The sequence below is a fragment of the Lissotriton vulgaris genome, chromosome 5 (genome assembly GCF_964263255.1).
Source record: "Lissotriton vulgaris chromosome 5, aLisVul1.2, whole genome shotgun sequence".
Classification (NCBI taxonomy): Eukaryota; Metazoa; Chordata; class Amphibia; order Caudata; family Salamandridae; genus Lissotriton; species Lissotriton vulgaris.
In genome coordinates, this window is record NC_141693.1 from 585886315 (window position 1) to 585908061 (window position 21747).

Genomic DNA, 21747 nt, shown 5'->3' on the forward strand with positions numbered 1-21747 from the left:
AGGTATGGCACCAGGGAGGATGACCACTGCATGGGAAAGAGCCGCTGAAGGTCCCGTCTAGTATCCGCAGCCAGAGACACATCTAGAGCCACCGACTTGCCCATGTTCATTTTGAAACCAGCCACTAGTGAAAAAGCATCCAACTCGTGGATGCAGGCGGGAAGGGACCTCCTGGGATCGTCCAGGGTCAGCAGGACATCATCCGCATAAAGACTGACCATGTGAACATACTGCCCCATCTTGATCCCGATTGCATTCGGGTTTTGGCGGATCCTCTGGGCAAACGGCTCCATGTAAAGAGCAAAGAGGAGTGGGGAAAGTGGGCACCCCTGCCTAGTGCTGCGCTCAATTGCAAAACTACGGGAGCTGCACCCATTGACCCTCACCGTCGCTGAAGGGTACCTGTAACAATTGAAAACCATCAAGCAGAATTTATCACCGATGCCCAGTTTCTTGAGCACCTGCTCGAGGTAAGGCCAGTGTACCCTGTCGAAGGCTTTCTCGGCATCCACCGCCAGCAGCATCCGCTCACCTGGGATCCGCGAAGCCTTCTCCAGAATGTGCGTCACTCGCTTAGTATTGTTGACAGTCTGTCTGCCGGGCACAAAGCCAGCCTGGTTGGCCTCGACCAGACCCGGGAGGTGCAGGGCCAGCCTGGATGCCAGAATCCCCGTGTACAACTTGAGGTCGACATTCAGGAGCGAGATGGGCCTATATGAGCCACATAAGGACCGATCCTTCCCAGGCTTCAGGATCACTGAGACCGTCGCTCTCAGGAGATCCGGTGGGATGGCTCCTGATTCGGAGAAGGAGTTAAACAGCCGGGCGAGGATAGGGGCCACAACCGGGCAAAAGGTTTTGTAAAACAGGGACGTGTAACCGACCGGGCCCGGGGCTTTCCCGTGCTTAAGTCTGGCTATCGCGGAAATCACCTACTCAACGTGGATATCGCGCTCAAGATATTCCGCCTGAGCGGGGTCTAGCGCCGGAAGGGTCACAGATTCCCGATATTCCACGGCTTCCCGCGACGAGGGGGGCTCCCCGGTGTACAGCGCCTCATAGAAACTACAAAAAGTTTCCGCCGCCGCCGCATCACCAGGAACAGCCACCTCGTCCGTACCAAAGAGTTCCTTCACCACATTACGCTGTTGCGCGACACGGAGCCTGTGTGCCAAGAGTTTGCCACACCTATCCCCCCCTGTGCAGAATGCATGTTTCAGACGTAACGCTGCGTATTCCGCCCTGTCCATGTCCAGCGCCGACAGGAGCTTCCTGGCAGCCTTCAACTGCCTCCAAACGCTTGGAGCACCCGTACGGCAGTGGACCTGTTCTAGCTCCCGGACCTGAGAAGTCAGCTCCTCCCTCTTCCGCTGCCGTTCCCTGTTTTCTGCCGAGGAGATGGAGATGAATTCCCCCCTGAGGACCGCCTTCAGCGCCGCCCACTGTGTCGCCAATGAGGTGTCTGAGTTACTGTTGTGTGCCTGGTATTCCTGTATGGCCTCCTCAATATGTTTTACAACTGTTTTTTTGTGCAGAAGGGTGTCCCTAAGGCGCCACACCCCCCGAGAGGGGGAGGTCGCCGGCCACGCAAACGTACCCACGACCGGCGCATGATCAGACAGTGTCAGGACCCCAATGTCCACCGCCGTAGCAGCGGCACGCATCGGTCTACTAACCAAAAAGTAGTCCAACCGTGCGTAGGTCCAGTGCGCATGGGAGTAATAGGAATAATCCCTATCTGTAGGGTGGAGGGTGCGCCAAAGGTCATGCAAATCCATGTCGGTGAGTCGGGCCTTCCTGGCCTGGGAAAGGTCCCCAGTCTGCGGGAATCGCTGCGCTGACCTATCTAAGGCAGAATCGAAAACTATATTTAAGTCACCCCCCAGGATAACATGACGATCGGGGGAGGCAGCTACATCCACCAGCGCCGAATCTAAAAAGCGTTCTTGATGATCATTCGGGCTATATAAGGAGCCAATAGTAAACGATGTGCCCCCTAGGCGGAGGCGGTATGCCAAAAGCCTCCCCTTCTGTTCAGCAAATTTATACAACACTTCCCCCTTGAAGGAGCTCGCCAACAGAATAGCCACCCCTGCAGTCTTGGACGCAGCAGAGGAGAAAAACTGGGTGGGAAACTTGGCAGAGCGCATTCTGTGACCGTCACGGGACAACAAGTGGGTTTCTTGCAGGAGGCATATATCAGCTTGTGTCCCCTCCAGCAGAGACAAAATCGCCCTACGCTTTACAGGGTTTTTCAGACCCTTAACATTAAGGGTCACCACCTTCAGGGACGACATATCTCTCAGAGTCCGGAGACGCTATGTCGCGGGCAGGCAGCCGGCGGGGGAGGGGTGCAGGGCAGCAGCGCAGGACAAGCAAAATAGGACCAAGCGTTAACACAGGAAATATCGGACGGTTCCTTCCCAACACCTGAACAACTCCCGACCCCACCCCAAACGAACCAATGGCAACTAGCCAAATTCCAACTCAAACACAAACAACCCATTGTCCCAGTCAAGTCCCAAAATGGACAAGTCTGCAGAAAGTACCAAAAGTGGACGTCCGGCCACTCGCCTTCCCCGCTCCCCCCGGCCCTCCCTCCGACCCCCAAACCTGGCAACGAAGAAGCTATGTCCATCTCCCCCCGGAGTGAGTCTAGGCAGTCAAGGCCACACCGTTCGAGGCGGCCGAGTCCCTGGCGGCTTCTCTCAGGGCGCTGGCCATGTCCGCTCTGATGGTGGGCGAGTCAGGCCGCCCAGGGCTTGCCGCCGATCTCCTTCTCGCCGACCGCCGTCGTCCTCCTCTATCCGAGCGCCTCCAGGTCGGTGTTGCTCCATCCTCTTCAGTAGCCGTGAGCCCCAAGACGCAGCAAACATCCTGCAAGGAGCGCAGCTGGTGCAGTACCCCGTTCCAACGGAATATCAAACGAAAGGGATGCCCCCAGGGGTACGGTGTCTCGTGCTCGCGCAGGAAGTCGGTTGCAATCTTGAAGGACCTGCGCTTCTGCAACGTGATGGCAGACAGGTCCTGATACAGCGCCACAGGTCGCTCTCGGAACGTCAATGGTTGTTTCCTGCGGGCCTCGGACATGATGCGCTCCTTCACCGGAAAGTCAGGGAGGTAGGCCAAGATGTCCGGCGGAGGTGCCGCCGACTGTCGCTGTCGGCCGACTCTGTGGGCCCTGTCGATACGGATCGGGAAGTCCGTGGCCTCTCCCAGAATTTCCCGGAACAAGTCCTGCAAGTAGCCCACCAGGTCTGTCCCCTCATCTGCAGACGGTACACCCCGTACCCGTATATTATTCCTCCTCGACCTGTTCTCCAGGTCCTTGTTATGGGCTTGGAGTTCAACATGTTGCTCCCTGAGACAGAGAACGTCCTGTTGCAAATGGACAATCTCGTCGTCCCGACGTTGGGCCGCCGCCTCCACCGTCTCCATCCACTCACCAAGGCCCTCCACCTCCCTGCGGACCTCGCGTACTTCACTGGCCACCTCCTGCTTCAGCGTCTGGAAGTCTGCTTTAAGCGAGCTGAACAGTTCATCCATGAAGGACCTCGTGACGGGGGGCTCACCCCCGGTCGGGTCCGCAGCGGCCCGGGAAGAGCCCGGAGATGGTTGCGCCCTGTCTCGCTGTTGCTGGGCCCTGCTAAGCATGTCCGGCAGGGTGCGATCCTCCTTCCTCGATCCTCCTTTCCCGGACATTCGTGTCCCGTACGCTGTCGCACTCAACTGAAGCAGGAACACTGGCTTCGGCCACCTGCAGTAGGCTCGGCCCTCGATGAGCTTCCAACGTTCGGTAGAGTCCCTCGAGAAGGAACTCCCGGCCAGATAGGGGACCTGTGCCACAGATGACAAAATGGCGGGCCAGTCTAGTCACAGAGAGCCGTTCGGTGCCCAGCCAAGATTTCAACAGGGACCCCCGCTAGGGGAACCCCGGCTGGTGCGTCCCGCAGGAAGGGAGAGCTGTGCAAAAGCAGAGGTGTTGGAGATAACCTCAAGCGACACTGAAGGAGGGCTGCGTCACTGTCGCCATGAAGACAAGATGGCGGTTGGGCGGGGCCGGGTAGATCGATAAGGCCCGGCGATGCCACCAGGGCCACTCTAAGAGCCAGGTATACAGAGGAAAGTTCTATCCAGGGCCGGCCAGCTAGAGAGGAGGAACGGTAGACCTGGCTCCGATCTTAAGCATTGTCGCCAACTGGCCACGGGGCCGGGCCCGTACCACATGAGAGGTCACCACCGCAAGTCCAAGCACCACCACGATCACACAGCAGGGTCCTCGCTCAGCGAAGTCACACAGCCGTTGCCCCTCTGACGATCCCCGTCGAGCACCGGGGCGAGCTTCACTCCAGATCGCTAGACATCAGCACCAGGCCCCAGCCGAGGCATCAAGACAGCGCCCCGCTCTGCTCTGCCTCCAAGGCGCTCCTCCGTCCGGCAATCGGTCTTTTAGCGTGCTTCCACCGGGGCGATCGGGGCCAAAGTAGCATCAATGTGTGCCCCAGGATCTCCGCCGCCCGTCTCTCAGCCGCTGAGCTTCAGCGGGGGGAGAGAAGCTAACGAAAAAGGGCTCGGGCCTAGTCGGGCCGGAGGAGCTGCGGGAAGAAGCGTCCGCTCACCCTGCCATCTTGGCCACCCCCCTCTTTTGTTTACTTTTAAACTACTTTTTAAACTCTTTTCTTTTCTTCTTCCCTATCCTATTCCTTCTTAATTTTCTACTTCCTACCTTACCTGCCCAGACCATGGTGAAGCCAGGCGCCGTGAAGCTGCCCAGGCACTTGAGGGACGCAGCGGCGGCGGGGAGGAGGAGTCCTGGACCCCGTGCCAGGACAGCATGCAGGTGATTGAGGGGGGAGCAGGTGACACGACGGGAGATCTTCAGCCCGGAGGATGTGGGCGCGCTGGTCTACTTCGTCCAGCGCCGCCTGCCCAGGACCATCGCGGGAGGCGGCAGGATCGCGGCCGGCGGCTACAAAATCTGGGAGCGCCGGAAGCGGTGGCAGAAGGTGTGCTGGGCCATGTCCCAACTCTCCGGGGTCCAGCGCACCTACAGCCAGGTCACCCACCGCTGGACGAACGTCCTGGACAGGGAGCGCGACCTGCTGGACCAGCTCGGCTTGGAGATCCCCGGGCTTGGTGAGTATTAGTAGCTATTTCATCACTCACTACTATGTTTTCTCCTGCTCTGTGTTGTTGTATTGCAAATATTTGTTTTTTACATGGAGCAAGCCAATAATGCTGCTGACGATTACATTGTAGTTAAATTATATTTCAAAATCTTCTGTGCATTTCAGGTGCACTGCTCTCCTTCTCAGTGGCATTGCTACTATGCTTATTTGTTTTCTATTTTGTGGTCTCATTGGCCTGAGTAACAATTATGTATGAGTGTACTTTACAGAACTGCGTAATGCTAGACACTAGGGGGCAGATTACATTTACAAGCCCCTTGCGCCACGTTTACGTTGCCTTGCGTGACGCAACAGCGGCGTAAACGTGGCGCATCCCTGCGAGTCATTTACAGTGTGACGCATCTAGGGAGATGCGTCATGTTATAAAGCCATGGGCCTGCACCACAATGGGTGCATTCCTAGTACGCAGGGTGGGCGGTCCTGCGGCTGTGCGCCTCGCAAAAGTGCCTGCATGAAATCTACAAGATTTAACGCAAGCACTTCTGCGACGCTGCTACGTCAATTCAATTCCTCATGCCTGCTTGAAGCAGGCGTAAGGACTGACACAGCATGTTAAGTATTGGGTGGCCCTGAGCATTACTGGAGTTGCATTGCGTTGGCGACGTGACTCCAGCGATGTGCCGCTCTTACGTGACGAGATGCGTCACGCAAGTGCCTACCCTTGCACCAGGGCGCGCCGCATTGTAAATGAGGCGCATCTGCCGTGTCGCAAGGGTAGTTTTGCGTGACGCATTTGATCTGGTGCATCTCTGGAGATGCGCCAGAACGCGTAAGTAAGTATGCCCCTAAGGGGAAGAATTGCAATTACCGTCGCATCCCTGCAAAGTGGTGCGCCGTATTTGCAATGCGGCGCACCATGGGCCCAAAACGTCACCGAAGCTTTACTGCTGGAGTTGCGTCGCAATGATGGCGCAGCTCCAGCAATGCTCTGGGGTACCCTATCTCCCCAATGCTGGGTCAAGCCATAAGTCTGCTTCAAGCAGTTGCAGGGTTTGTGTGACGCATCATTGTCCTAAAGGTGACTGATTGAAATTTTGTAGATTTCCCTCGGCCACTTTTAGGATGTGTTCCAGAGCAGGAATGCCCTCCCTTGCGCCAAAACGCCCCCTGATGGCACAGGGCTTTATAACGGGATGCATCTCCCAAATGCGTCACGTTGTTATAATATTATACGCCGCACCATGGCGCCTCTTTTGTTTAGCTGCTGCGTCACAAAAGTCACGCAAGAACGGAGCAAAAGAGCCGCAAGTGGCTTAAATCTGCCCCTTCCTTTGTACCCCTGACAATAAGAAAAATAGTGGCGGTGGATTGATAGATTGACTATTTAAATGACTGGTTATGTAGCAGGCAACTGTTAGTGTTGTCACTGATCTGACTGAAATCACAATGGAGTTTGTCTGTCACTTTGCGTCTTGCCTGCGGACTGCTGCCTGCCAGTCCTAGGTGAACCTTTCAGTACTTTGTTTAGTGAGTTACGTGACTTTCGAATTCGCAGGCCTGCAAATCAATGAAAACTAACCCTAATCAATATATTTTCACGGAAATATTTTGTTATTGTTGTTTTGAAATGTTTGATTTGGTTGACATTGACAAGCAACAATCATCCATGTTTTCTGTTCTTTCTTTCATGTTGTACGTCAGCTCCCCCCAGGGGCGAGGGGACACAGGAGCAGCAGGCGGCGGATGCTGTTGAACAGGGCCAGGATCGGGCAGGCGAGGGCTCCTTTGCTGGCCCCAGTAAGTTTTCATTTTAGACTAATACCTATTTTTCCTAGCGTTCCTCATTTGATTTTTTCAAAATCGTCTTTGATCTTCTTGTAGACTGTATCTAAATTCTTATCCTGCCTCTACTATGACTCCCTGTGGTATTACTAGATTATTCTTATTAGTCTGTCTGTGTAGCTAACTAAGATTGCACGGTTGGCGAAACTCCCATTCTAGTCAGCAATAGCTCTATCAACTTAGTGCAGTGCAGTCCTCTGGGATTGTCCATAATGTCTTTTGAAGTGTTCTATCTGCTTTGAAAATTCCCAACTATAAAATGTGAATGACCACCAAGAAAGAATAAGATACTACCTTTTAGTTTGGATAGGAGGACAATCCATACCACTACTGTTGAGAGGACAATTCTTCTGCAGAAACAGAACTATGGACAATAAATAGTGCATTGCTTATCAATTATAATAGGCGCTGTTAGAGTTTCCACATACCTCTGTGATAACAGACTTTGAACCCCCAATGTCCTTACTGACTGACTACATAGTGTGGCACAGTCATTTACCTCCCGAATTCATTGATGATTGATCCCCAATCATCATTATCCAACGTAGCTCAAGAGTACGGACTCGGAGTCAGAGTCAAGAAGTGTCAGAGGCACGGATTGCAAAACCTTTCGCTCAGTCACTCTAGTCTGGACCAAAAAACACAGAGTCTATTTAAGTTTAAAAGCTTTATTAAAAGTAAACATATTTATTAAAATGAAGTCATAATAAAAAAACTAAACGTTTAACTGAGAATGGAAAAGTGGTTAGTGCTGACGATTAATTGAAGACATTTCTTGTGGTCGAGCCGAGCTCAAACCTTGTTTCAACTTGATCTTGTTGTTAGAAGTCCATCTTCTGTCTGTGTGGAGAAAAATGGTGTGTGTTAAAAAGCCAGCCTTCATCAGTTGTGCCAAAAAGTGCAGCAAGACAACACCCTTCCCTGGAAAAAGGGACATTTTTTTTACTTTAGAGTACACAGTCACAAATTACATTGTTTTCACATGTCTTCATTCCTAGACCAAATACTAGTGAGTGGTTTATTCTAACATTCTTAAATGTACTTTGTAGGTGGAACATCTGGTGGCGGGGCCAACGCGGAGGTGGTGGTGCTCGACACGGAGGCGGAGGGCAATTCTTCAGGGGAGGAGGCGGCGGTTCCAGTGCCGGCTGTGAGAGTTGAGACGGTGGTGGTGGCGGGCAGAGGTAAGCTCTTATATATTCCTTACTTATTGAGATTGAAGACGTGGCTAGGAAGGAAAGAATATGAGATGCATGGCTGGGTGAATGATGAAGCAATGATTGGTGGAAGGACAACAGCCTGGGTGGGTGACACAGAAACTGTATGTGTCCGTATACCTGGATCATGCTACTATCTGACTCTTAGATAGCATATGTGTATCTAGAGCAGGGGTACTCGTAGTACGGCCCGCGGGCCGGTGGCGGCCCGGCAAGCCTTCCTTGGCGGTGCGCAGACCTTGCAGACAATCACTGCTCTTCCTGCCCCCACAGAGCAGAGTGGAGATGCAGGGCCACAAAGAGGTGAAATAGAACAAAGCCTCTGCTCTGTGGGGCCGGGCAAGCAGTGATTGTCAAGGTGGAGATGCAGGGGCGCTACAACAAACAAAGCCTCAATAATATGTTAATGGACTTTTAAAGACCTGTTAAGTACTTTGGTGTGGCTGTCTGTGTGTGCGCGTTGAGGAAGCTGTCTCAGCCCGGGCTGAAGGCTGACACAGACAGACACACACACAGTGAGATGACAGAGGGGGAGGGAGAGGGAGGGCAGGAGGGAGAGAGAGATGGAGAGGGAGGGTAGGATGGAGAGCAGGAGGGAGAGAGATGTATGTAAATGCTGGGTCTGGTGGCTCAGTGGATGAAGGCATCTGCTGCAGGGACCTGTGTGCAACCTCATGGTCACAAGTTTTCGTTTTGCTTTAGCCCCGCCCCCTCTGACTCCGCCCCCACCAGTGCGGCCCTCGGCCACAAACTACACTGTAAATTTAGCCCCTGAGAGAAAGTTTGTGAGTTCCCATGATCTAGAGAGAGTAGACGGTCAGTGGATGAACTAAGTGTAACTTTGAAGAGCATGTAACACTGCACCCGCACGTCCGTTCCAGTGTAGGAAAGGCAAGGAAAAGAAGTTGTAATTTTGTCCAAATACTACCATCAATAGTAGCAGTAGTTTGTATTGCAAGCACAGCATAGATCCGGTTATTACGGTGGCCACTCCCTACCTCTCTTAATAAGTTCAGTCATTCATGTGTGGATGTATCACTGGTCACTCAATAAAAAGCAAAGCACCTAAAGTCATCCCATATGTAAGCAAAAACATCCCATGTGAAGTGATAGATAATCAGATTATTTATCTTCTTCATTTTTCCATTTCTAGTACTCATTTGCACTGTAGGGTGAAAGTTAAATTAATTAAGCAGTAGCTCTTGTAACAGAGTATTCTCAGTGCCACCCGTAATAGAAAAGTAAGAGCTTCACCACCTGCATGTACTGGACCGGTACAGTAACGCAAGTCTAGGTCACTCATCATGGCGTGCGTCTCTTTTTCTCGGGTGCAAGTTCACTGCGCTGGCATTATGCCGGCTTGCAGAAGATAACGTACCAATTTTCCTAAACAAGAGACAAGAAGAAGAATAAGACTGGTGTACTTTCATAGTCGACTCCAATGGAAGTCCATAGTGCTTGTAGAATTTGTTCCTTAAACTCCCACTAATGTTAGAGCAAGGATGAAGAAGTGGGAGGTTAGATAGATACTGGCCTCAATAGTTATGTAATGCGCTTGCAATTTGCTAGTTGTACTGCAACACAAATTTCTGCTGAATGATTGAGTTAATCTTAAAGAGCATTGGTTACAGACTATGTCTTTCTTTCTTCATATAGATGCTCCTTCCAAACAAACAAGGAGGAAGGAGCTGGCTAGAGCGGCCCGGCAACGGAGGATCGCTGCCACTGTTGCAGAATATCGGGGGCTGGTGGCCCTGGAGGACGACGAAAGTGTGCATTCGACCACAACAACAACATTGTCTGCATCGGCCTCCGTGCCCCCACGGGCTGCCACCCAGCATAGTGCTCGAGCCAGACTGAGCCGGGCTGCCAAAGCCAACGCCGAGCAGCAAGGACAACAGCTGCCTCTCACAGCCATTCTAACTGCAAGGCACGCCTGCGCAGCAGTACCCTGAGGGTGTCCCACCTTCAGCAGGAGCTCCACCACTTTACAAACGTGTTGGAGGGGCTCCGCGTAGAGCATGCCTTGCTCCGCCAGGAGCATGATGCCCTGGCCCAAAAAGTAAACAGCATCCACCCATAGTGTCCCTTGCCCCTTTTTTAGAGACTTTTGGGGGGTGGGAATCGGGAGTTGGGTTTGGGACTTTTAAAGGACAACCGTTGGGGTTAGGGAGGGTCTTGCGGGAGATTATTTTGTTAGGGATATAAATATACTTTTTCAAACTTTATCTGAGCATACCTGTTTTTTACTGCTTGCCGGGTGGGTGGGGGTTTAACAGTAACTTTGTTTTCCTGAAAGTTTAGTCCATTTTCTTCCTTTAAGTGTAAATGCCCAAATGTTTTCAACACTAAGTGCCTCTCACAGAGTAAGTGAAGTGAATTCAAGAGTCCTAGGACTTTAGTAGTACTACCGTCAGTCTCTCGTCTCTCCTAATGCTCCATTATACTCCCTCCCACCAAACGCTTATCTTACCAGTAATTTGTGTGTGAAAGTAGGGCTAGACCCAGGGCTGGCTCCACAGGAAACAGCGAATAAGGTTGGCAATCCTGGGCGAATAAAATTTCCTCATAGCGGTGGTACTAGTGATGTGACACAGTGGCAGTTGCATGCCTATGAAAAAAAAGAAAATTAAATCTGGTTTGTCCTCCTGAGCCATACAACGGTACAATAGAGAATATAGCAGGTGACAGTACACTAGAACAGTGCCACATTGTAGCCTAACAAATGGTAAAGTATAACTACTAATTCGGTTGACGTTCTTTGACATTAGCCATTGGTCTTTGTCAAGCAGAGTAAGAATATATCCTCGGATTTCTTCACCAGCCTGTTGCTATCACCTTATCCTCCCCAGCAAGTGTGTGGATTTATTGCTGTAATTTAGTCACACATCAATCAAAACCACACAGCCCAGGGGAAGAGGGTTAGGGTTTGAAAAATGGATGGGTACGGGGGTTTTTGGGAAAGGTTTTGGGAGACAAGAAAAAATAGCACAGCATGGACAAACAATTGTGAACATAAACAAATCTTTGGGTACAAACCTATCCATCAATCTTTGAAAGTGCATGCACTACTGCATGCATGTCAGTGAAAAGTAAGTAGTACTTTCGACAGCTGTGGAAGAAAGAATGGGACAGTACAGGGCGTGTGTGGAAATATTGATAACTATATTCAACATAAGGTCTCTGTTACCAGATACCTGAGAGCCTTGCTGGTCACTATAAATCCATTCACAACACTCAATGGGGTTGGTCTGGAAGGTATAGTACATAGAAAAGGAGAAATTGCTCTTTTTCTAGGTGTCCCCTCACTCACCAGGGTTGCCCCTTGGTGACATGCTTCATCATTGGGGCCATCCCAGTCCTCTACGGGCTGGGGCGTGCTGCGACTTGCGAATTACGTAGGAGCACTTACAAATGACTATGTGTGATGCAGATGTGATAGTGGAGTGGACTAAGTGATGTGTTAAGGGATCAATTTAGAAGCAGAGAGAGATCCAAGAAATGCAGTCACAGTCATAGAAAGAAACATTGGATACTGTATCTGTATGTTGTTGTAGTTGTCCTGTTGAAATTGGTAAGTAAGTTGCATGCAGAAAAAAATTCCTCTTATTAGCGGCACTCCTCCATTCCATCTGACGCTTCGTCCATCAATGTTGGTCACCAGAAGACAGCCTGTAAAAAAAACACAGCATGGACAAACAATTGTGAACATAAACAAATCTTTGGGTACAAACCTATCCATCAATCTTTGAAAGTGCATGCACTACTGCATGCATGTCAGTGAAAAGTAAGTAGTACTTTCGACAACTGTGGAAGAAAGAATGCGACAGTACAGGGCGTGTGTGGAAATATTGATAACTATGTTCAACATAAGGTCTCTGTTGCCAGATACCTGAGAGCCTTGCTGGTCACTATAAATCCATCCACAACACTCAATGGGGTTGGTCTGGAAGGTATTGTAGATAGAAACGGAGAAATTGCTCTTTTTCTAGGTGTCCACTCACTCACCAGGGTTGCCCCTTGGTGACATGCTTCATCATTGGGGCCATCCCAGTCCTCTACGGGCTGGGGCGTGCTGCGACTTGCGAATTACGTAGGAGCACTTACAAATGACTATGTGTGGTGCAGATGTGATAGTGGAGTGGACAAAGTGATGTGTTAAGGGATCAATTTAGAAGCAGAGAGAGATCCAAGAAATGCAGTCACAGTCATAGAAAGAAACAATGGATACTGTATCTGTATGTTGTTGTAGTTGTCCTGTTGAAATTGGTAAGTAAGTTGCATGCAGAAAAAAATTCCTCTTACTAGCGGCACTCCTCTATTCCATCTGACGCTTCGTCCATCAATGGTGGTCACCAGAAGACACCCTGTCCACTGCCTGCCTGGCGGATGCTGAATTGCGGCTCGCTAAGGTGAAGCCTGACTCCATCCTTTTATCCCCATTGCACAGACTGAAACCCGGCCTGTAATTATTCAACGAAAAACAGGAAGTGATATAATATTACAACACCACTGATAAATAAATATAAGGTACGTAGGCTGTGGGGTGCAAAAAGTCACACTTTGATTTTCCTAGTAGACAGTACAATATTTTTGAAAGTGCGTACTCTGTCTGAGTCTCCTTTTGAAGGATAACTAAGTATGGGCAAATTAATGTAGCTGATCTTTCGCCTCAAGCTAGGTGTACTGTAAACTGTGTTTTAGAACAAAATTAGATTTTCCCAGCAGTGCTCCCACCCAGACCCTTACTAAAGCCAGTTGCTAAAATGTAGAAGTCCCCCAATCAAATCTCAAAAAACGAGGCCTAGCAGAAAACTGGTGACAAAACGTACTTTGAAAGGAAAAGTAGGCCCAAATACCCCCTTATCCACCGTGGATTGTATTCAAACCACTTGCAAGCAACCAAGAAAAAGTATCCATAGCCAGCATCGCTCCAAGACTCGAAAACACCCCCACCCAAACACATGCAATAGAAATACTGCTAACCCTAACGAACCCTAAGTTAAGAATAGTGGCAAAGGCTTTCTTTAACTATGCCAAATCCCCCCTTTCCCACCATGGATTTTCTTCAAATGACTTGCAACCAAAATGACACATTCTCACGAGTGCTATAAGACCCCAGAACTCAGTTGCAAAAATCTAGAACACCCCGAAACACATGCAATCCTGCTGCTAGGGCTAACCCTAACGAACCCTAAGTTAAAAAAGTTCCAAAAGGCTTTTCCGCGTGAATTTTGTCCCAACCACTTCTATCCGGTATTAGACCTTCCAGGAATGCCCCAAGACCCGCCAACCCACCTGCCAAAAAGCATAACACCCCCAAACAGGCCAAAAGCAAAATCTCATACTTACAATATTTCTCGGCCTTCGGTCCAAACGCGCTGTGTAGCTAGGCCATAAGTCCGGTTTACCACCATGGATTTCCTGAAAAGCAAATGCAATCAAGATTAGAGTGTCCCAGCAGTGCTCACAGACGCCGAAACTCACCCACAAACACCAGGAAGCCCCCCAAACAGGTCCCCGAAAACGCTACATTGAGCAAAATGTCAGAAATAGCAACAACAAAAAATCGGCGTGGATTTTGTCCCAACCACTTCTATCCGGCATTAGACCTTCCCAGGAATGCCCCAACACCTGCCAACCCACCCGCCATAAAGCATAACACCCCCAAACAGGCCAAAAGCAAAATCTCATACTTACAATATTTCTCGGCCTTCGGTCCAAACGCGCTGTGTAGCTAGGCCATAAGTCCGGTTTACCACCACGGATTTCCTGAAAAGCAAATGCAATCAAGATTAGAGTGTCCCAGCAGTGCTCACAGACCCCGAAACTCACCCACAAACAGCCGGAACCCCCTCAAAGAGCACCTCAAAGGCAAGCAAGTCAGCAAAAACACCAAAATATTTCCGCCTCGGATTTGGTCCAAACAACTTTTATCCGGTATTAGAGCTTCCCAGCAATGGCCCCAGAGCCGGCAACACAGGAGAAAACGAGTAGAAGACCCCCAAACAGCTAAAGAGCAAAAGTACAAAAATGGGGACTTGGTCATTTTTTGGCAAATTTCCCAAATCACTCCGCGCGCGCTCTGCAGCTAGGCCCTAACTCCCCTCTGTCACCATGGATTTGCTTCAAACCTCTTGCAAAGTAAAGTATCCATAGCCAGCAATGCTCCCAGACTCCGAAACCCACCCACAAACACCAGGAAGCCCCCCAAACAGGCCCCTGAAAACGCTACATTGAGCAAAATGTCAATAATAGCAACAACAAAAAATCGGTGTGGATTTTGTCCCAACCACTTCTATCCGGTATTAGACCTTCCAGGAATGCCCCAAGACCCGCCAACCCACCCGCCAAAAACCATAACACCCCCAAACAGGCCAAAAGCAAAATCTCATACTTACAATATTTCTCGGCCTTCGGTCCAAACGCGCTGTGTAGCTAGGCCATAAGTCCGGTTTACCACCACGGATTTCCTGAAAAGCAAATGCAATCAAGATTAGAGTGTCCCAGCACTGCTCACAGACCCCAAAACTCACCCACAAACACCAGGAAGCCCACCAAACAGGTCCCCGAAAACGCTACATTGAGCAAAATGTCAGAAATAGCAACAACAAAAAATCGGCGTGGATTTTGTCCCAACCACTTCTATCCGGTATTAGACCTTCCCAGGAATGCCCCAAGACCCGCCAACCCACCCGCCAAAAAGCATAACACCCCCAAACAGGCCAGAAGCAAAATCTGATACTTACAATATTTCTTGGCCTTCGGTCCAAACGCGCTGTGTAGCTAGGCCATAAGTCCGGTTTACCACCACGGATTTCCTGAAAAGCAAATGCAATCAAGATTAGAGTGTCCCAGCACTGCTCACAGACCCCAAAACTCACCCACAAACACCAGGAAGCCCACCAAACAGGTCCCCGAAAACGCTACATTGAGCAAAATGTCAGAAATAGCAACAACAAAAAATCGGCGTGGATTTTGTCCCAACCACTTCTATCCGGTATTAGACCTTCCCAGGAATGCCCCAAGACCCGCCAACCCACCCGCCAAAAAGCATAACACCCCCAAACAGGCCAGAAGCAAAATCTGATACTTACAATATTTCTTGGCCTTCGGTCCAAACGCGCTGTGTAGCTAGGCCATAAGTCCGGTTTACCACCACGGATTTCCTGAAAAGCAAATGCAATCAAGATTAGAGTATCCCAGCAGTGCTCCCAGACCCCGAAACTGACCCACAAACAGCCGGAACCCCCCCAAAGAGCACCTCAAAGGCAAGCAAGTCAGCAAAAACACCAAAAAATTTCCGCCTCGGATTTGGGCCAAACCACTTTTATCCGGTATTAGAGCTTCCCAGCAATGGCCCCAGAGCCGTCAACTCACCTGCAAAAAGGTAGAACAACACCCCCACAAGTGCTGAGTCTTTCTTCATTGGGCGTAAACTAGCCCTCTGCTTTGATGGAAATAGTAGTCTGGAGGAGGAGGATAGAAGAGCATGTTCTTGTGAACTTGTGAACCTGAGGAATGCAGACTGCGGCACCTTCAAATCAATTAGCAAACAAGTGAAGACAGTTCTGCTGATGGGCTTGTTTTTGTGATTATGTGATTAAAGTTTGAATTATATTAACTGTGCACAACAAAGAAAGACAGACACACAGGAATAAAAGTGAATAAGGACGAAAAAGAAAGTTATTGATTTGTTGTCTCATTTTCAGGGCTCGGTATCACGGTCCATGAATAAGAATAAGGCTTCGTCATCAAACTCTGCGAATTCAGGCAGGGTGAGCTCAGTGTCACCTGACAGAGAAGAAATTCCCTCATCTATGTTGCTGTCCACCTCGTCTTCATCCGGCGTGCTTTCTCGTACTCTGAAATCTGGTGGTATGAGGTGCTGATTCATCTTGATCATTGTTAACCTCTCCACATTTTTGGGCGAGAGGCGGCTCCGTTTGGAAGTTACAATTACACCAGCAGCACTGAAAACACGTTCAGAAGACACGCTTGTGAGTGGGCAAGACAAGTAGTTTAAAGCCAGGTTGGAGAGCTGTGGCCACAATTCTTTTTTCCCATGCCAATACGCCAATGGGTCAGCATTAACATAGACCTCTGTTGAGTCATTCAGATCGTCCTTCACCATCGACTCAAGGTTCTCCTCCAAGGTTCCTCCACTTTGCTTAGCTGTTGCTGTGACCTTTTGAGAACCAAACCCAAGCCGAGCTAGCCAATCCTCTTCAGCCTCCAATGTTACTGTTGTGTCTGGTGGTGCAGATGATCCGGTTGCCGGTCTCTTTTACGGCTGAGAGGTCACTTGTGCCGCAGCCACAGGTGCAGAAGTGGATTGTTGTGACTGGGGATGGCCTGCTGATGCTGATGTACTGCCTTTTCCTTCAATTTGCTGCTGTTCTCTTTCAAACCTCTTGGCTGAGGAGGCTAGCCACTGTTTGTACTTTGTAACATCTTCATCAGCAAAAGGAAAGAATGCTTGGCCTGCCAGCGACTTTTTGTAACGTGGATCCAGAATAGTAGCACAAATGTAATGCTGGTTTGAGTGGATCATTTTAAGATGTTCATCACCTTGTAGGTGCTCTAATAATTTCTCAGCCAGAACAAAAGGGTCTTGGTTTTCTTTATCTTTTTCAAACACAGAACACACCTCCTTCAGTTGGTGCTCCAGCATGTACAACAATGGGATAGCTTTTCCCAAATTACAGTCCTCCTTGCTGACTGCATGCGTGAAGAACTCAAAAGGACGAAGCATGCGTGTCAGGCTTTTAACTATGTTCCATTGCGCCGCACCCATCCTCAGGTCCTCCTTCTGAGCTGTACCCTGTGTTAAGAAATAGTGATCGAGTACCGTATACTGCTCATACAGACGCTCAAGCATGTAGAAGGTTGAGTTCCAACGTGTTACCACCTCCTGGATGAATGCCTTCACTGGTATTTGACGTTCATATAGCAGGCTCCTCAGATGCTTCCGGGCCTTAAAAGAATGGCTGAAATGGTTGCACATTTTTTGGCAGGTGTCCACTACTCTGTACGCTGCACTGTCTTCATCACTCAAGAATTTTTTGACAACCAGGTTTATACAGTGCGCCAAACACGGCACTCTGAAATAGTCACCCAGCTGCATGGCCTTAACTATATTGGCGCCATTGTCCGTGGAAACATAACCAACCTGGCGTTTTTTTGGGGACAGTCAGTCAAGGACCTTTGTGTTAAACACATCCAAAATGTTTTGTGCTGTGTGACGTTTCTCCAAACCAAACATGGCTAGTGTTGCATGTTTCCGAGCAGCTTTAAAAACAATGTCCGGGCCAACACCTGCGTTTAACTTTGCTTTAACCCCTGAAAAAGAGACCCAGTGTGCAGTGATGCACATGTAATCAGCGCCTGCGCCACTGGTCCACATGTCTGTTGTTAGATGTATAGTGTGAACAGCACTCTTCTGCAAAGCTGCCCCAATCACCTCCAGAACATCTTCATGTAGTGCTGGAACCGCAACTCGGCAAAATAGAACCGGCTAGGAACCTTCCATTTAGGGCAGAGCGCTGCCACTAATTCTAGAAAACCAACCCCTTCTACAAAAGAAAAAGGGAGAAGGTCCAGAGCTAGCATTTTAGCCAGCTTAGTGTTATACAGACGCGTCAGTGGGTGGTTGCGTTCATATTGCGCTTCTGTAAACAACATCTTTTTAATGTTGCCCTGGACCAAGGATTTACGGGATGATGATGATGATATCTTCGACCCAGTCACGCTCGCTGATGAACTTTTTCGCATTGGTGTCTCACTCTCTCCCACACTCTTAGTGTGGCTCACATGGGGTGTGCTGCTGACAGGAGTACTGGGTGTAAGTGAAGTGTTTGAATCGTCTTCTTCCTCCTCGTCATCATCAGATGAAAAATCAACGTTTTCATTACGTGCAATTCGGGCTTCCTTGATGGCGTCTAGGTGCACAAACCATTGGACAGTGTGCGTTCTCCTAAGATGACCTCTCTGGCCTCCGGTACCATAGTTGGTACCAAACTTACCACGACTAACTCGAAGCTTACAAATGCTACAAATGGCTACGTTTTCCTTTTTTGGGCAAACACTAAAGAAGTCCCAAACTGGAGACTTGAAATGTCTTTGGGGGCCGGAGGAGGCGGTGATACTGGTGGTGGTGGTCCTGCTGCTAATGCCAGATGAAGTGGAGGATGTGGATTGCCGAACTTCAGGACGTTTTGCACTTTCACCACCACTAATTGAGGTCGAGGTGGATGGAGGTCCCTTCTTGCGAGGAAGAAATATGGAAGCGGTAGGTGTTGGTATACTAGTTAACTCCAAATCCAATGATTGTTGTGTTTCCATTGCCTCTTCGTCGACATCATCATCACGCTCAGCAGCTTCTCGGGATAGGCTCAAAATGTCTCTTTGCTGCATGCCCGCTGGGGCTGCAGTGACCTTTATGATGACTGGCTCGTCGTCATCGTGAGAGGCTTCATCAGCAGCAGTATCCGTCACTTCTTGTTGAGCCTCATCACACTCCATAGCTATGAGTTTTTCGATGACCTTCCTTTTATGCTTAGGTATCTTTGTCAGATCATGGTGTGCCTCACTCTCAGACTGCCGTGATGATGGTTCCCAATCTTCATCCAGATTAAGATCATCAGAAGGAGGTGGGCTTGAAGAAGATGTAGACACCCCCCTTGATCTTTTCCTTGCTAGGGATGTGGAAGACAATGAATGATCATCAGGAGGAGTGGCTTCCTCAGATGATACCTCGGTTTGATTGTCAATTTCCTGATGTGCCCCTACTTCGGGAGGAACAACTATTGTGGGCACTTGTGACCCTCCATGCACCTCTGCTTGCGCATCTCCTTGCGCTGCCTCTCCTTCCACATGTACTTGGGCTTGTACTTGCATATGGTGTTGTTGTTGCGGCTGTGGTTGTTCAACACTTGTCAGATGAGTTACAACAACCTGTGTTGATTCAGGGACATTGCTGCTACTTTCTTGCGATGAGCCAACATCACTGGTCGATGGTGATTGAAGAAGTACACTGACTGCCTCTGAAGCACTCAAGGGCTTTGACTTAAGTTGGCGTGGTCGTGGAGGCACTGAACCCAATGGAGCGGGGGTGCTGCTCCCAGCTTGGTCCCCAGCAGATCCTGCTGCTGCTGCAGGCGTACTTTTTTTTTTGCTCCCTAAAAACGCGGCGGCCGGCACACCAGCCTCCTTGGTAACTTGCTTCTTCTGCTCCTTACTAGCAACTTTCTTGCTAGAGGAGCTACGGAGACCTTTTTTTGAGGCCATCTTCTTCAGAGCAGGTCAGACAGCAGGCAGCAGTTGCACGAATTGTAGAGTTGTCTGAGGCCAGACGTGACGTCGTGTGACGTTATGCTACACACACACGCCGCTGCAAGACTTCTTCCTGGCACTGGTGGTTCTCTTGAGTCTTGTGCACCTAAAAGCAATGGAAGACAGAGGAACATCAGTTCAGTTATACACCCCAAAAAAATCGAAAAAAAACAGAAAAATCTGCACAATCCCATGCCCTCCATGATGCTTAAATTCAAGACACCCCACAGAAAGACTAGGCACATGCAACACTCACTAGTCACTACCCCTGGTGAAAAGGCCACAACAACAGGCCAAAAAAACGAAAATCACAGAAAAATCAGCACAATCCCAAGCCATCCAGCCCCTCAATGATGTTTAAATTCAAGACAACCCACAGAAAGACTAGGCACATGCACCACTCACCACAACCCTTGGTGAAAAGGCCACAGCAGGCCATAAAAACGAAAATCGCAGAAAAATCAGCACAATCCCAAGCCATCCAGCCCCTCCATGATGTTTAAAATTCAAGACACTCAAAGAAAGACTAGGCTCATGCACCACTCACTACCCCTGGGCATAATGGATGAAAGCTAGGCAAAATGGGTGCAGGCCTGAGAACACTGCCTGTATTCAAAATGGCCCCCTCCATCTGAGCACATGGCGAGGGCCTGTAGCAGCACTCAAAATGGCCCCCAACCACATGGCCTGTCCACAACAGGCCAAAAAAACGAAAATCACAGAAAAATCAGCACAATCCCATGCCATCCAGCCCCTCCATGATGTTTAAATTCAAGACAACCCACAGAAAGACTAGGCACATGCACCACTCACTACCCCTGGGCATAATGGATGAAAGCTAGGCAAAATGGGTGCAGGCCTGAGAACACTGCCTGCATTCAAAATGGCCCCCTCCATCACAGCACATGGCCAGGGCCTGTAGCAGCACTCAAAATGGCCCCCAACCACATGGCCTGTCCACAACAGGCCAAAAAACGAAAATCACAGAAAAATCAGCACAATCCCATGCCATCCAGCCCCTCCATGATGTTTAAATTCAAGACAACCCACAGAAAGACTAGGCACATGCACCACTCACTACCCCTGAGCATAATGGATGAAAGCTAGGCAAAATGGGTGCAGGCCTGAAAACACTGCCTGCATTCAAAATGGCCCCCTCCATCACAGCACATGGCCAGGGCCTGTAGCAGCACTCAAAATGGCCCCCAACCACATGGCCTGTCCACAACAGGCCAAAAAAACGAAAATCACAGAAAAATCATCACAATCCCATGCCATCCAGCCCCTCCATGATGTTTAAATTCAAGACAGCCCACAGAAAGACTAGGCCCATGCACCACTCACCACCCCTGGGCATAATGGATGAAAGCTAGGCAAAATGGGTGCAGGCCTGAGAACACTGCCTGCATTCAAAATGGCCCCCTCCATCACAGCACATGGCAAGGGCCTGTAGCAGCAATCAAAACGGCCCCCAACCACATGGCCTGTCCACAACAGGCCAAAAAAACGAAAATCACAGAAAAATCAGCGCAATCCCATGCCATCCAGCCCCTCCATGATGTTTAAATTCAAGACAACCCACAGAAAGACTAGGCACATGCACCACTCACTACCCCTGGGCATAATGGATGAAAGCTAGGCAAAATGGGTGCAGGCCTGAGAACACTGCCTGCATTCAAAATGGCCCCCTCCATCATAGCACATGGCCAGGGCCTGTAGCAGCACTCAAAATGGCCCCCAACCACATGGCCTGTCCACAACAGGCCAACAAAACGAAAATCACAGAAAAATCAGCACAATCCCAAGCCATCCAGCCCCTCCATGATGTTTAAATTCAAGACAACCCACAGAAAGACTAGGCCCATGCACCACTCACTACCCCGGGTGAAAAGGCCACAACAGGCCAAAAAAACGAAAATCACAGAAAAATCAGCACAATCCCAAGCCCTCCATGATGTTTAAATTCAAGACACCCCACAGAAAGACTAGTCCTATGCACCACTCAGTACCCCTGGGCATAAAGCTTGAAAGCTAAGCAAAATGGTTGCAGACCTAAGAACACTGCATGCATTCAAAATGGCCCCCTCGCTGCCAGCATATGGCCAGGTCGTGTAGCAGCACTCAAAATGGCCCCCACCCACATGGCCTGTCCCCATGAACACCCCAAAAAATCGAAAAACACAGAAAAATCAGCACAATCCCATGCCATCCAGGCCCTCCATGAT